Source organism: Dasypus novemcinctus, chromosome 10, assembly GCF_030445035.2.
Source record: "Dasypus novemcinctus isolate mDasNov1 chromosome 10, mDasNov1.1.hap2, whole genome shotgun sequence".
In the NCBI taxonomy this organism is placed as follows: domain Eukaryota; kingdom Metazoa; phylum Chordata; class Mammalia; order Cingulata; family Dasypodidae; genus Dasypus; species Dasypus novemcinctus.
Window position 1 is genome coordinate 21,874,755 of NC_080682.1, and position 18,234 is coordinate 21,892,988.

Below are 18,234 nucleotides of genomic sequence, written 5' to 3' on the forward strand. Positions count from 1 at the left end.
ATGGGATTAAGAAAAGATTCTCAGCTACTCAGAGATGTTTCTTGTGTTAGTTTCTTAGCTGCTAAAACAAAACAAATACAATACAATAGGTTGACTTAAATAATGGGAATTTATTGGCTTATGGTTTGAGGCTAGGAGAAGTCCAAAATCAAGGTGTTACCAAGGCAATACTTTCTCCTCAAAGACTGTCGTCTTCAGGAGTTGGCTGCCAGTGATTCTTAGCTCACTGGCCTTTTGGTCACATGGGAATGCACAGTGCAACACCTTCTCCCTCTCTTCCTGGTTTCATTGACTTGCAGCTTCTGTCTCTTCCTCCTTGTTTTCTCTCTCTGTTGGAATTTCATTAGGCTTATAAAGGAGTCCAGTAATCCGGATTAAAGCCCAACCTAATTCATTTGGGCCACACTTTAACTGAAGTAATAAAGTAATATCTTTAAGAGATCCTATTTATAATGGGTCCAAACCCACCAGAATGTAGACAAAGACCAAGAACATGCCCAAAGTGCAGTATGCAATCTAATCCACCACTTGTGCTTATTGAGAGAGGTCAGCCTATCCCATAAAATTTGACACTTCCTTTTTTTTTAAATGTGTCTTTTCTAACCCAAACATCTAAATGTTCTTGCTTCTCTGCTTCTTATTCTCCCTGGATTACCTTTCCCCTTAATTTCAGTTTATCTAAATTTTACTTATCTTTCAGGACTAACTCCTTTCATGAAAATTTTCTAATCTACTCTAGCACACATGATCTATCCTTCTTTTGAAGTCCAGTGGCTGTGTCTTGCTTTTGGTCTAGAGATAAGAAAATGCTACTTTGAACTGTGGTTTTATTTTTGTATTTAGGTAGTATCTCTGCAACTATACTGTAGATTCCTGATAATAATAATAATAATAATAATAATAATAATAAATAACACAAATGAGCACTTATTCCATGGTGGATACTCTTTTAAGTGTATTACCTCATTTAATTCTTCCAACATCTCTGTGTACTAGAAAATGCTGTTTTGATGATTTCAGAGATGAGGAAAATAAAGTATGGAAAGACTTAAGAACCTGCCCAGAGTGACACAGCCAAACCCTGTCAATATGACTCCAGAATCCATGCAGTATATTACTTCATCCCAGCTGATTCTGAATGTTCAATGTATCCTTCTCCACTGATGGAAGAGAAGGCCCTATTTTGCAAGGAGGATTCTAAAGGCATAGGACATGGTTTTCTCAGAAATCGTCTCTTCAAGAAAAGATGTAGTTAGCAAATAATACTTGGTACAAATGTTACTGAAATTACTTTAATTTTATCCCTTTAGGTGTAAGCTCCTGAGATTTTAGTTCTTCAGGGACCTGTCTCTAAATTATAGAACACTCCCAAGAAAAATGTCCCTTATTCTGTAAAGTATGTGAGTCCATGTGCAAGTCAAGGAATATCTCTTTACTCTTAGTCTCATACAGATGGGGCTTTATCTTCTTTATCAAGTGCCTAGAAAACCAGGCCTCTTAGGGAAGGATATTGGAAATTCCATCCTTCTAGTGAATGATAATTCCTTTGGAAACAGGTAAAAGAGAATTATAGTGGATTCCCTTAAAGAGGTGAGTACCTTGCATTTTGGATAACATTGAGTTTTTAAAATATAGTGGAGAAACATAAGGATGAGTTGAGTTTTGGGAACATAACCTTCCTACTACAGGTTTCCCAAAGAGAAAAGTTTTGGAATTTTGTCTACATATTTATGATATCAAACAACTGGCTTGTATGATACCTTTCAATGTACTGAATTTACTGTTTCCTTCCTTCCTTCCTTCCTTCCTTCCTTCCTTCCTTCCTTCCTTCCTTCCTTCCTTCCTTCCTTCCTTCCTTCCTTCCTTCCTTCCTTCCTTCCTTCCTTCCTTCCTTCCTTCCTTCCTTCCTTCCTTCCTTCCTTCCTTCCTTCCTCCCTCCCTCCCTCCCTTCCTTCCTTTCTTTTCAATATAGAGATATTGCAATGTCCATGAGGAAATCTAAGGTCATAGATTTTAAATATGGAAGAGGAATGCGCAGGGCTTTTGTTTTATAGAAGGCACGGAATGAATTCCATGTTCACATAAATAAATTGTGATTGGACTAAAACTAGAAATCTGTATGACCTTCTACCCCGACACCTATCTTAGCATATTTGGATGGACAAATACCAGAAACATTTATGCAGTAGATAAATCTCCTAATATAATCCTAGAATTGTCTATGCCATTGCTGAAATAAATTTTACATAGCATTTATGAAATAATTATGAAGATCATAAAATAATAATAAATTGAAGAGATACCATCTTTTTTATTAACTATTGATTTGAAAATATATTTTAAGTACCACGTCTTAGTTATTACATAGTTCAAGAGTGGTATATTGTTTTAATTTCATTTATAGGGAATATTAATTGAAGTGATTATAAGTATTTTATAAAACTAGTTTATTAACATAAATTATCCTTCATGATGACCTTTTAGGAATTTTAAACAGGTTGATTTTTTTCTTCCTGGATTAACTAGTCAAAAATAATATTTTCTTGAATTTTTTGATCTATGTAAAGTATTATGCATGTGTTACTCTACATATATTAATATCCAAATAATATTGCCTGATATCTCAGTATATGTGTTTTGAACAAAGTTTAAATAAAAACATAGGAAATCAGTTAAAAAAATAGATTATTCTGTTGAATGAAGATATCCTTCACAAATTCATAGAAATTATAGGCAGAAAATATAATTGAAATAAGCCCAACCCAACAACAGGACACTTAATTTTATGTACAATTTCCATGACAAATTGCTGACCAAAATTGCCAGAGCACTTGATCTCAAAGCACGACCTTTCAATTCCTTCTATGGAGTCGCATTCCTTTACTGGAATTGTGATTGAAAGAGATTTCTAGCCTATCCTTTTGTTCTCAACATATTATCTAATATTCTTTGATCTTGGTGTCCTTTCTGACTTCATATCTGTCGTAGTATAAATCTGTTGTCTCTTGGTCAGGGAAGCTCTTTATGAACATGAACACAATTGCTATTTGTTTCTATTAATCTTCACAATGAATAACCTCTTTGTCAATTGCATATGTATTACTGTTCTCACTTCCTGTCCTGAGGGGGAATTGGCTTGACAAAAACATATATGAATGATGTCTTAATAAGAGAAATGTGCCAATCATTAATCAGGGCAGACACTGCTCTGCGTAGTGCTTCCCAGATGTTGAGGCTTAGGATCTGGGTTTATATTATTCCCGATAAGCGTATTCCAGGGTGGGTGTTATTATCCCCTCATAAGGTAGGATGAAACAGGGAAAATAACTATCCTTTAATGAAGTTTAAGAACTGTGGGAGGTTTTCGATCATATAGTTGGACACTTATTTTGATGAGAGAAGGTACTGAACACAGAGACATCAAGTATTAATTGCCCGTGTTCCCCATGATCTTTGTACAACTGCCCAGGCCTAGTATACAGGAATACTGTCCCCTAGTTCAACACTATTTCAGTGATTGTTTCTTATAGGCCTATTTAAAACAAACTTTCGTTGGCTTATTGGCTTAAACAATTATATATAATTATTAATGAGTGACTTTTTATTATACAAATATTTTTTCTTTCTTATATCAGATTACAATAGACTAATGGAAGATAAGAATCAGACAGCAGTGACTGAATTTTTTTTCCTTGGCCTAACAGATCACCTTCATGAGCAGATTGTCCTCTTTGTCACAATTCTCTTTGTTTATCTTGTCACACTGGTAGGCAAGTTGGGGATTATCATAATCACATGGATTGATTCCAGACTCCACACGCCCATGTACTTTTTCCTTAGCCACTTGTCCTTTTTAGATATTTGTTCTTCTTCTTCCATTGCCCCAAAGTTGATGTGTGATATCTTTGTGCAGAAAAAAGGTATCTCTTTTTTTTGGTTGTGCCTCACAGATGTGGTTCTCTGGTTTCTTTGTGGTAACTGAGTGTTTCCTCCTGGCTGCCATGGCATATGATCGGTGCATGGCCATCTGTGAGCCCCTGTTGTATACACTCATTATGTCCCAGAGGGTCTGCATGTAGCTGGTGGTAGGGTTATATGCCATGGCTTTTATGAGCACTATGACCCATACAACACTGATTTTTCGCCTACCCTTCTGTGGTCCAAATATCATTAATCACTTCTTCTGTGATATTCCACCATTGCTGTCCCTGGCATGTGCAGACACTTGGGTGATTAAATTAGGACTCTTCTTCTTGGCTGGATGTATTGGAATACTCAGTGTCCTGTTTATCATGGTCTCATATGCATGTATCCTGGTGGCCATCTTGAAGATCCAGCCTGCTGATGGGAGGTAGAAAGCCTTTTCCATTTGTTCTTCTCACCTAGCAGCCATTTGCATGTTATATGGGTCTCTTTTCTTTATTTATATTCAGCCTGGATCAAGTTCTTCCCTGGATATCAATAAAGTGATCTATTTTAATACTGTGGTAATTCCCCTGTTGAATCCCATCATCTACAGCATGAGGAACAAGGAGGTAAAAGATGCATTCCAGAGGACATTTGAAAGGAAAACTTTTTTTAATAGGTAGGTAAAATAGATTGCATTTTGTTGTACCACAGATATTAGTGCAAATGTGTAGTGAAAAGAAGAGCACACTGGAGATTAGAAATTGCATGTAAATCCTGGTTCTGCCAATTAATGGATATTTGAAAAAGGTCAAATTCTGAAATGTTTTTCTCATCAGTCTTGAACTCTGTAAATTGGCAGGGGTTTCAAAATAATATAGAGTTGGGTTGAGAATATAAATGTAAAAATATACTAGAAGAATACAGGTGAATATTTGTATAATCTTGGATGTATAAATACTTTTTAATGTAGAAAAAAAACCTAAAATTTATATAGGAAAGATCCAAGTAGCTCAAGCAATATTAATAGGCAAATAACAAAAAAAAGAGAAAATATTTACAGACACATGCCAAACAATGGGATAGTATATCTGATATTCATAAAATAGCTACAAATTCATAATCAAAAAGCAAAACCAATAGATCAAAGGGTAGACAAATAAACAGACAAATCACAGAAGTGGGAAAACCAGTTGCCAAAAGCATACGGAAAAAATACTCATCCTCATTGTTGCTTATGTAAGCAAAATCAAATTGTTAATGCAGTGCCTTTCTCATCCATCAGATGAAACATTGATAGTGTTCATTGCGAGTAAGTTTCATCCTCGGCAATGGGAACACATGTTATTTGCTGCTAAGAATATGAATTGCTACGTTTCCACAAAGTAATGATAAATTTTCATAGCTTTTGAACCAGAAATCCCTAACTTAGAAATATGTACTAAAATATAAATAATGCATATTGCAGCATTATGTGTAGACACAAAGAAAAAATAAGTAAATTAACTGCAATATTCATCATTAGTAAAAGATAGATGCATTATTTCTTTGAAATGCTATGCAGGTAAAAAAATGAATAAGGTATTCATGGACTGAATTATATACAGTCATGGTTAGGTGAAAAAAAATCAGGTACAAGGTCAATGTGCAGCACTGATCACATTTAAGAAAGGTGAAATCTGATGCTATGAATAAAATGTACATCTGTATACTTGTACATATGGGCAATAGTAGAGCTATGAGAGGATATATACCAACCTATTAACATTGTTTACTTCAATAAGGTTGGCTCTGGCAGTAGGAAGAGAGATTTTATTCATACACCTATGAATTATTGCTTGTTCTTGTTCCTATGTCCTACTTCAGCTAATCTAGGTGTGCCATTTCCATCTTACCTTGCTCCTGTGCATATCAGGACTGTGGTTTTTCTAGCAGATCCTGACCACTGGGCCCCTAAAAATTTCCTTGTAGTGTCAAGTTCCTAAATCTTAGTAGAAACTCAGAGGGAAGTGGGTTTATTTCCCATCTTCTAGGATGTATCTGTTAAAACAGATTGTTTTTGTTCTAGTAAATACTTGCTCAACCTGCTCTATTAGCTTGATATTATCATTACAATGGATGATTATGATGTCCCTGTCAGAAGCCCAGGTTGTCCAAATATCTTTTGACTACATTGTGCAGGAGGGCAGGGAAGTTAACAGAGCATTGAAACAAAATTGTAAATGAAAATTATTGTTCATCTTACATGAATGTAAACTTTTTCTGATTCTCTTTTCCAATCAGAATTGAAAAGAAGTATTCCCTAAATCAATGACTGTATATCATGTACAAATGGCCTTGTACATAATTCCAGGATTTATATAACATAGCTACTGGGCTACTACTTGGTTGTGCTTGAGAGAGTCAAAAGTCATTCTCTAGGATCTCTCTGGTTTCTGTAGGAGTCAGCCTGCTGAATTAAATAGAGAGATGATAGTGAAAACCTGCCCTGCATCCTTTAGGTCTTTAGTGATGGCATTGCTTTCTGGATTCAAGCTTCTTGGATTCCTCTCATTCCTTTCGACAATAGGAGGTCGAGATCCATAGCACCGCCTTATAGCACTGAGCTTTCCACCATGCTGGGGTCCTTTTCATTAGTGCTTTCCTTTATTTCTTTAGTGAAAAGAGTGCCTTTGGGATCTTGTAAGGAATACAGTCATCAGATAACCTTCTCTGATCTTACATAACAAATACCTGTGTTTATATATAAATTATAAATAAAAGCATGTCTACATCTCTGAGCCTTTGGGCCCTTCCTAAATACTCTTTGATGGCAATTCTGGCATTTCCACCTCTTTTTCTGTACAATGTCATTTTTTCCAACTTTTAAGGAGTTGACCTAATAGTGTATTAGGTTTAGCAAGCTAATTTCTGAGTCACTGGGGTTTTCCCATGTCAAAAATTCTTTCTTATTCAGTGTTATTTTCCTACCATAGGATTACCCTCAAGACATATACCTCCATATGTTTTTTCCATTCTAACTGGTACATGTTAGCCAAGTCTTCCAGTTATCAGATCATACCATTCTGAGACCCACCTCTGGTTATGAAGTCAGGCAGCCATGAGGGGAAGTGGGACTAGATCTTGAGAATTTTCTCATGAAGTATCTGGCTCAGGTGAGACAACTTTATGTTCTTTGGGAAAATAAAGAAAGGTTGCTATATTCAAGAAAGGTAAGAGGGCCACATCTGGAGGCCCACAGTCTTTAGGGGGACAGGAAATTCTCAAGCACATTGTTCCAGATGTTCCCATCCCAACTCTCAAAATCCCATTCCTTCTCTATCAAGGTCCTGAGTTTTGTGTAGGAGGATTGCAGAGACAGTGAATTCCTCTTCTTTCTTACTTTCTTGCTCTCACAATCAAAGCCTTGGCTTGCGTTTTCATGCAGTCTGGTGTCTAATTGCAGAAGACAAAGATCTCTTGAACTTGCCCTTCTGATGCTCATACTATGATGTGAGTTGGAAATTAGATGACTTGAGCCTGTTATTTTCCATCTTTAGCATGTTAATTGCATTTAACAAAAAAAAAATAGAATCTAATAGTCCCGTTGCTTCCTTTAATTCTCATATAGAAGAGATACTTACAAGTTAATGCACAGCTTTCACCAATGTCTCATTCAAATTTGCTGCAGGCAAATTTTAGTAATTGGGATGCCACGGCATGCTAGTGCTTATAGATGCCCCACTACCACCAGCAGTGGTCTCTTATTGACATCTGTTGGTGAATGATGTGATTTCAGAATCCCATCCCAGGGATGTTTCCTAAAGACCACTTCTGTACTAGCTGTCTTAATTTGAGTTTTCCCAGAAGCAAACCCTTAGATAAGGATTCACATAGAAGATGGAGGCAAAGAAAGCACCAAGTAGGGAAGTTGGGAAGTGAGCCAATGAATGGAAAGAAGTTAATATTCTCCAAAATGAGTTTTCTATTTTTATTTTGGGGGTGCTGATGTGTGAATGTGTATTCTTTTTGATAATCTGGAAGCTTTATAGTCTGCTTTTATCTCTTCTAGTCATTGCCTTTAGGATTATAAGTAGTAAACTTCTATTTATTGAATTATTATTTTATTGTGTTCATGAACATGTTACTGCAATAGGCAACTAAGCCCTAATCTTGCTAGAGATCTTTGGGTGTCAATATAAAACACTTGTATCAAAGTAATTCCACCTGAGTGGCAAGGGAGCTAAGAATGTGTATTTAAGCTAGTCTTTGGTTGAGAGCTTCTTGGGGATGTTAATTTTCTGGCACTTCTGGCTTGCTGGGCAGGTAAAACAGCAATAGGAAGAGAAAACATCAGTGGAAAACATGCAGGTGCTGGCAGTTGAAAGTTGGGCTGATGTGTGCTGAAATGACGAGGATAAGGCACAGACAGAATCTGCTACATTAGTCAGTATAATAAATGGAAACAGCTTAGAGTACATACTTTCCCTAGTGTCTGACACATAGCCAAGAGCTGATTTTAAAACTTCCTTCTTGCTAGCTATTAGTTGGTGGGACACTTTCATCATGTACTAGACAACGTAATGAATAAGTGGCCACGGCTCATTCTGACTGCCTAGAGTTGGGAATAATTTACAAATCTGACTCAAACTGCTGGGATTATTGAGGTCAGATATTATAGGTTAATTTGTCATTATTATAGGTTAATTTGTCATCTCACTAGCAGCAGCTTCACAATCCTCCTCCTGGAAGCATTTCCAGGTTTGGATAATCTATCCAAAAAAGGGTTACTCAGCAGTGAAGTGAAGTGAAGATGGGAGCGTAAGGTGGGACAATCAAAATCACCCCAAGGGAGGACCCATTCTGTAACCTCCATTTTATTACTGTTGTGATCATATCCTTGGTTAAAAGGAATAAATCTTCTCTTGATCAGTAGATGTGGTGTTGGATTTTACTTTCATTTTTGACAAGATCATGGGAGTAAAGAGAAGTTGCAAGTTTTAGAGGAGAAGGAATTGGTGACAGAGAGTTGGATCTAATTCCTTGCTCTTTCTATGAATTGATCTTTTACACATACATTTTATATCCTGTTTTTCTGTCAATTGGTATATTGTAAATATCATTCATTTGATTAAATATACCTTGCAACATATTACAATAAGTCATTTTTAGATACTATAGTGCATTTTTATATTGCAGTATAATTGAACGTGGCACAACACTCAAATATTACATTAGAAAATAGAAACAAAAATAAGATTCCCATCCATTGCAAATAGAACTCATTATGTATTTTTGAGAATGTTTTTTCTACATGTAAAGTGTATTAAATGTGTGTGTATGCGTGTAGGCTTTAAAAATAAAACAAATGAGAGCTTATTATGCTCTACTGCATGATGGCTTAATTATTGGATATTGTTTCATATTGACACATATAGTCCTAATTCATTCTTTGAACTATTTGTTTAACCTGCCCCTTATTGGTAAACATTTTTTCCAGTCCTTTGAAATAATAAAAACAAATTCTGCAACAAAGATGTAAGATACATGTTTTGTTTTAGTTTTCTCATTCCATTTTTAAATGTGTTCACTTTTAATGCATTTTCCAGAAGTATTTTTGAATAAAAGTAATGTAAATAAAAACCATGTACACTTTGCTCAGACTCCTGTTAATATTTTAACCCATTTACTTTATTCTTTGTGTATTTACTCTCGCTCTCACTCTCTCTCCACATACACATACTGAGACACATATATTATTGCCTGTAAAAAGTCTTTTCCAAACCATCTGTGGGTTAGTTACGTTCATTATAGCCCTTTGTTCTTAAAGACATCCTTTTATATTTCCTAAGAATAATGATATTCTATTATATAATCACAGTATAGCTGTCACTTTTGGTTAAAGTTTTGATGCTTTTAAAACAAAAATCATTCCACAGTGTGCACTTCTCATGTTTTGGGTAATATGCAAATGTGTGTATTCTTTTTGATAACTTGGAAACTTTATGATTGTCTTTATTTCTTCTAGGGATTATCTTTAAAATTGTTGATAATAAATCTGTATTTCTTGAGGTATTATGTTGAAATCCTATAAGTTGATTCCAAGGCAAGAAAATTATTAGAATGGTTTTACTTCCATTGCATACCCTAATTTTTGTAATTATGTTATTGTTCTTGTTAATGTCCTTTAATAGGCTTATAAATATTATGGGAAACAGGAGTATATAATTCTATTATTCTGATGAACAAAAATATCTTCATACACTCTTAGAAATCATAGGTACAAATTATCTGGAGATGAAGTCAGCTGAGCTTTCACCAGACAATTACTTTTCTAATGATTTCCATGGCAAGTTGATATCAAATATTTGAGACAAATTAATCTCAAAGGAATTGGATCACAATTCTTAAAAATTCATTATATTTCTTTATTTCAGTTATATGGTCGATGGGATTTTCTTCTATCCTTCACTAAAATCTTGAAACCTATATTCTTATTTCTTTGTTCCCCCTTCTGTCCATTGAACAATGAGTAAGTAAACCTAATCTCACTTTTGCACGGCCCTCCTTTAAAAAGATAAATATGCTTGTTATGTGTACTACATAAACTTCTGCATGATAAATAATGTTTGACGTTTGTAAATATTTCCCTTTCTAATCTTTTTATAAGGAGATAGGTTAATATAATAAGATATGAATGTTGTCTTCATGCATTTGAATGATATTATCCATTATATGAGAACAGGAATGGTAAGGGCTTTATTTCTATTTAGCCTATACCAAGTGCCAATTGGAAATTTATCATTGCTTTCAATATTACTTGTAACTGTATTCCTATCTGGGTTTTATTATCGCGTTATACATATACATATGAAACATAGTGAATGAGTCTCATTTTGAATCTGTACACTATAGGCAGGCCAGACCACCCCAGGAATTCGGCACCTTGTCAGTGGGATTTACCTTGGAATAACCTATCCTCTCAATGTAGCAGAGTTAGACTCATTTATGATTTTTCTACACATTTCTTCTGCCTTTATAATTTGAACTTATAATTAGCACTTATACCCATTAAATATGTGTCTCAGCGACTTAAATCTTCCCACTGCTCTTATGCGAACTGAGCCCTAATCTCAGCAGAGTTGTAGCCAACGCCTACTCTCCAGTTCACTGAACTTGCCCAGGACAACTAACAAAAGGATGATGGTGGAAAACACCCATCCCCAAATCAGAGAGTATCTACAACTGTAAGACAGTTCCACCCACCTGCCCCATGGGATCTAAACTCCCTCTCATTTGGAAGCAGAGTAGGCATCATCAGCCCCAAATCCTCAAGACAGAAGAATGAAGAAACATGAGGGGAGAATGCAACTATGGACTAAAGTAGACATTATTATTCTAGATGTTCTGAGGGGAGGGAGAGGGGAAAAAGAGGTGTGACATAGGGCATTATTGGGACATCGAAATTGTTCTGCATGACATTGCAATGACAGATATAGGCCAATATATATTTTGTCAAAACCTATAAGATTATGCAGTGCCAAGTGTAAACCATAATGTAAATGATAGATCATGTTTAGTAGCAATGCTTCAATATGTGTTCATCAATTTTAACAAATGTACCAAATTAGGAAAGATATTGTTAATAGGTAAAAATGTGGGAAGGGGAGCGGTTGAGGATTTGGGAATCCCCTGTGTTTTCAGTATAACACATATGAAATCTAAAGATTCATTAAAAATTAAAAAAATTAAAAAATAAAAAATTAAAAATATTTTTTTATATCTTATATTAGATTAAAATTGACTCTTGGAAGATAAGGATCAGTAGGGATTAAATAATTTTTCCTGGACCTAACAGGTCATCTCCATCTGCAGATTGTCCCTTCATTGCACTTCTCTTGTTTATCTTGTCACACTGGAGTCAATTTGGGATTATTACAATCATATGAATCAATCCAGACTCCACAGATCTATGTACTTTTTCTTTAGCCACTTGTCCTTTGTAGATATTTGTTCTTCTTCCATTGTCCCAAATGAATGCCTTCCCAGCTCATCTTTGGACAGCCAACATCTTCCCAGACTCATCAAGGACCTTCATCGGACTTTCATTGGAGCCCCTGGTTGCAGCCTGCCTGTGAAACCTGGACTTGTGCATCCCCGTGTTAGCATGAGAGACTCTGATAAAATCTCTTACTATTGACAGATATTACTTGTTGGTTCTGTTTCCCTAGAGAACCCTGACTAATACACTGGGTTTGCCAATTATCAGGTCACCTAAATGCTGGAAATGCCCCTTTATATTGTTTGTGTCTCAATCTTCTCCATTTGCAAAATGATGAATACAAAGTAATTTACAAATATGTTAAAGGTATAAATGTAATATATACCAGAAGAAAATCCAGAAGAATATTGTATGATTGTGAGTTTGGGAAGACATTTTATTCCACACAGAAAAAACAAATGTTATAAGGGAATGGTCAATAGAATTCATTATTTTTTTTTTAAAGATTTATTTTTATTTATTTAATCCCCTCCCCTCCCCCGGTTGTCTGTTCTCTGTGTCTCCTTGCTGTGCCTTGTTTCTTTGTCCGCTTCTGTTGTAGTCAGCGGCACGGGACGTGTGGGCGGCGCCACTCCTGGGCAGGCTGCACTTTCTTTCGCGCTGGGCGGCTTTCCTTAAGGGTGCACTCTTTGCGCGTGGGGCTCCCCTTCGCCGGGGACACCCCTGTGTGGCAGGGCACTCCTTGTACGCATCAGCGCTGCACATGGGCCAGCTCCACACGGGTCAAGGAGGCCTGGGATTTGAACCGCGGGCCTCCCATGTGGTAGACGGACGCCCTAACCACTGGGCCAAAGTCCGTTTCCTAGAATTCATTATTAAAGTTTCCATAGACTTTGTTAAAATTTAAAAAATGGAATGGGACAGTATAGTAGCAACATAGGTGGCAAATGATGGATTAATGTCCTGATAGTCAAAGCGATGCTACATATATATGTAAAAGAAAAGAAAAAATTGAGAAAGAGTAGAAAAATTGGCCAATAAATGCATGGGCAATTTACAGACTTGAAAATGCAAATTGGAAATGCCCAACCTCACAGTTGTTCAAGCACATGAAATTAAAATGACAATGAGTGCTTTTCTCATTTATCAGATTAGCAAATATTAAAATGATTGATGATATGCAATGTCGATGAAGTTACCATTTGGATATGGACAGCAGTTTTATTAATATATTTAGCTGCTGAGAATGTGAGTAGCTACATTTTCAGAAATTATTTTGACAGGTTCTATTAAAGTTAAAATTTCATAACCTTTGACCTAGCAACTGTGCATCTGGAAATCTTTGTTATAGAAATATTGATACCAGATACATATATTGCAGCATCCTTTGTAGGGAGGGAAAAAACAAAACAACATGAATTTGAAGAAGAAGCATATATTCTTTTTGTGAAATATAGTACAGATAATTATAAAAAGAATGCTGGATATTCATATTTTGCCTGGAGACAATTCCCTGATAAAGTCCTTGATAAAGAAAAGAAAATCAAGTCAAAGATTATGCAGCGCTGGCCACATTTTGTATATTGAAGCCTACGTTACATGTATAATATATGCGTATATGCATTTATGTACATGGTTGCAGGGAAAGTGTGAAAGGCTATAGGCCAAAATGTTAACACTGGGTATTTTTTCACTTTTTAGGAGGAACTGGGATCAAACCTGGGACCTGGTATGTAGGAAGCAGGCACTCAACTGCTTGAGCTACATCCACTTCCCATCCCTGGGTATTTCAATGAGGTGACATTGGAGGTGGGAAGGGGAAGAGTCATACTCATCTGAATTGAACTTTATGATGCACATGTTTAACTTTGTAATAAAGATACATTTTTTAAAAGTTTCACTTTGTGTCAAAAGTGAATGAATGAATGTAAGAATGAATGATTATATCATTAAAATAAATTGAAGGATCTTTATTTTAAACTTTTTTTTGTCTTTATTTATTTTTTTAATATTACATTAAAAAAATATGAGGTCCCCATATACCCCCACCCCCTCACCCCACTACTCCTCCCCATAGCAACATTCTCCTCCATCATCATGAGACATTCATTGCATTTGGTGAATACATCTCTGAGCATCGCTCACCTCATTGTCAATGGTCCACATCATAGCCCACACTCTCTCACATTCCATTCAGTGGGCCATGGGAGGATCTACAATGTCCAGTAATTGTCCCTGCAGCACCACTGAGGACAACTCCAAGTCCCAAAAATGACTCCACATCTCATCTCTTCCTCCCATTCCCCACACCCAGCAGCCACCATGGCCACTTTCTCCACACCAATGCCACATTTTCTTTGATTACTAATCACAATAGTTCATGAATAGAATATCAGTAAGTCCACTCTAATCCATAGTCTGTTCCTCCATCCTGTGGACCTTGAATTGGTAGTGTCCACTCCACATCTATGTCAAGAGGGGGCTTAGATTCCACATGGATGATGGATGCAATCCTCCTGCTTTCAGTTGTAGGCACTCTTGGCTCCATGGTGTGGTGGTTGACCTTCTTCAACTCCATGTTAGCTGAGTGGGGTAAGTCCAATAAACCAGAGTGTAGGAGCTGAAGTCTGTTGAGGCTCAGGGCCTGGCTATCATATGGTCAGTCCAGAGATTCAGATCCCCTGGGTATATATTAAACCCCAGCACCAACTACCATTCTGGTAAAGTAACAGGAAAGGCTTGTGAAAAGAGATCACATCTGAGTCCAGCTCCATCACACAGAAACACCAACTTCAAAGAAGAGCCAACTGACAGGGCACTGAACTCCATCTGCTATGACCATAAAACCTGTGGGTCTCTGTAGCCCTCAGAAGAATCAATACCTGGGGTTGTATCTACTTTATCTGTCTCTGGAACTCTGCTCAGGTGTGCATAAGGGCAACCCCTCTGATAACCTCCTGGCTCTTTTTTAGAGACTTATAGCCATATACCCTCATTTGTCCTTTCCATTTCCCCCTTGATTCAGGTCAAAAAGCATTTTTAACTCCTGTTATTATACGTAGACAGAGTTATTTTGCTGATCTGAGTTGAACCTTTTATTCAAGGTCATTTTCTAGTTACATCATCAAAATTGAAGGATCTTGACTCAATGCCTTCTCTTTAAGATTACATTTACATTCTATTTTTTTTTTTTTTTTGAGGTACTGGGGTTGGGGATTGAATTTAGGTCCTCAATGTGGGAAGCCGGTGCTCAACCATTGAGCAAATCTGCTCTCCTAATATTTGTTAATTTCATGAAACACTTCCAACATTTATGAATTAAATCTTTGACCTCAGGTGCTCTATATACTTCAGCTTTCACTGTAGTATAGGGATCTACATTTGCCTCCTCCCTATAGTCTATAATTTTTCCACTTAATTGTAAGTTCTCTCCTTATCAAATATTTTGAAATGATAAAATGCATAGTTAAAAATGACACAACTCAAGGCAAACAAGGGGAAGGGGTATTTATATGCAACAGTAGACAGCTATAAATTTGGACAGCATCTTGCAGAGACAGAATTGGTCACGTGGCCTTATGAAAGTTTCAAAACATAAGTTGGAAAAATATATCTGGGCCCAAACATCATAAATAAGTTAATATTAGGCAAAGGATTTTGAACTTCTCTCTGTAAGTAATGAGGAGCCTTTCAAATTTCAGGAAAGAGATGGCATGTATTCACCAAAAAACTGCCACAGGAAGTTAATCTTGCCTGGGTTGGCACCCTTCTAAGTGTTTCTTTCTTTTTGTTTTGAGGCTCCAGGGGCTGGGGATTTTTTTTTTTTTTTTTTTTTTTTTTTAGGGAGGCACTGGGTACCAAACCTGGGACCTCCCATGTGGAAAGAAGGAGATCAACCACTTAACCCACATCAGTTCACCCTTCTAAGCAGTTTGAGAAGGGTTTTTATTAACGCATGGATTAATAGAAAGGTCTGGAATCTCCTACTTCACCTCCCCTTATCAGTCTACTTTAGTTCCACAGGCCCCATTCTGTTCTTAGAACAAGCAAAGCATGATTCTATCTCAGAATCTTAGCTCTCTTTCTTCTGCTAACAACATGTTTCTCTCCAGATATCTGCACAATTTACTTCTTCACTTCATTCACACCTCTGTTAAATATCTGCTTATGTGAGAAGTCTTCAGTCAAAGGACTGGACTGAACAAACTTTGCAACATGGGAACTATTTTTTTATTATTATTTTTTTTTATTTCTCTCCCTCCCCCCCCACCCAGTTGTCTGTTCTCTGTGTCCATTTGCTGCGTGTTCTTTTTTGTCCGCTTCTGTTGTTGTCAGCGGCACGGGAATCTGTGTCTCTTTTAGTTGTATCATCTTGCTGTGTCAGTTCTCTGTGTGTGCGGCGCCATTCCTGGGCAGGCTGAACTTTCTTTCGCGCTGGGCGGTTCTCCTTATAGGGTGCACTCCTTGCGCATGGGGCTCCCCTATGCAGGGTACACCCCTGTGTGGCAGGGCACTCCTTGCACGCATTAGCACTGTGCATGGGCCAGCTCCACATGGGTCAAGGAGGCCCGGGCTTTGAACTGCAGACCTCCCATGTGGTAGGCGGACACCCTATCCATTGGGCCAGTCCGCTTCCCGATGGGAACTATTATTACAACATCCAGAATATACTCTGTTCCTCTTCCCTGGGTAACAATTATTTGTCTCAATAAATTGGGGGGGTCTAGAAATATATTTAACATTCCACATTGTTATTATTCCATAGACCATGAGAAAACAGCAAGCTGTAAGTATGGCCCTGATGAAAAGGAAAACAAAGACTGAGTTAAAAACTGGATGTAATATTAACCATTTCCTCCTAGCCTTATCCATCTCATGAATCAACATGCACTAATTGGGAATAGTCACACCAAGCAAGTAACTTCTCCAGGCAAGATGTTAATATCAGTGGAGAAGAAACTGGTCATAAAAAGGAGGGAATTGAATTCAAATGATGGGCCATTTAGTAGGAAATTGTGGACCACATCAAGTGGTCAAAAATTGATAATAAAAATAAAAACAGTTCCTTGAAAAGGAGGAGATGCTAGATAGTACAATGTTAGGAATGAACATGGAGCCAATGACTTCTGCTGGACAAGTTGAGGAGGACTCAACTTGCATGTGCTACCCATCCCCCCCTATAAAATCAAGGGAAGTCCATATATCTTCTCACACCAACACAGTTCATATGAAAAAGGAAAGAAATGGAAAGGGGAGCACAGGGAAGGGGAGGACACAGGAGGGGAGGGAAGGAAAGGACAGAGCAAGGGATGGAAGGAATGGGAATAAAGGCAAGGGGAGGGGAAGTGAAAAGAAAAGGGAAAGGAAAGGAAGGGAAAGGAAAAAGTTTCTGAATAAAAAAGGTGATGACTGGTATTTTGAAAAGTGAAAGGAGGAGCAAACATACTTGGTTTCAAAATCCTATGCTTAACAATAGCTAGAGTTGTAGAAATAAAAATTCTAAGAAATATATATACAGTTTAAACTATAAGCAATTACAGACAGAGAATGAGAATTGACAAACCTAAGAAGTGATGCTTCCAGTGAAGAGTCATGTAGGTCTTAAATCAGTGTGGATCCAAAAGACATGAAGGAGACATAAGACTGATGAAAGAAGCTGATCCACAAAGGACTAGAAAAGAGATATGTTCCTAACCACATGCTTTCCAGTTTAAGAAATCCCTTCTTTAAGAGAGATTATAGTTACGACTTAAAGTAACTATATATGTGTGGGTGCACATGCATGTATGCATGTTTGGTTGTTGCTTTATTCACTCACTCATTTAATATTTATTTCCTGAATACTTACTATGAGTCAGGCACTCTGCCATGTGCTGTGTACTAATTTGTGTTCAACACACAAATGGTTCCTGCTCCCTTGGACTTTGCCATCTAAGGCTTTATTTTATTGTTAATATAGGTTAAACATTTCATTCCCAGTGGTGAGCTCAATCTTTTAATCAACATTTTTGTTATCATTACAAAGTACTAAGTTGACAAACCCTCCATGCAATGTTCCAAAGTCATAGATTACAAAGAGAAAACAAGTCCCAACAAGGGAAAACCTGGAAACTGGGGAATGTAGTTTCTAAGGTTTTTGTTTTGGTCATCATATGAAAAGATGACATTCACAGGGGTTTGGACAGAATAAAGATATTGAGAGCCTGAAATGTTTATGAATTACCTACTTTTAATCCTCGTTAAATGTCAGAGTCAAGGTTTAAAATGGAAGGCATCTCCTGATGTACAGTCGTCTTTTCAATATGTTAGCATCTCCAACTATAGAATGTCAAAAGCTGCCCTCTAAT

At 36.9% G+C, this 18,234-nt stretch overlaps 1 pseudogene; it reads left to right on the forward strand.

Moving 5' to 3' along the window:
• Positions 1-3,649: 3,649 nt before the first annotated feature.
• On the forward strand, positions 3,650-4,589 carry LOC101420041 (olfactory receptor 5G3-like; annotated as a pseudogene).
• Positions 4,590-18,234: the final 13,645 nt, after the last annotated feature.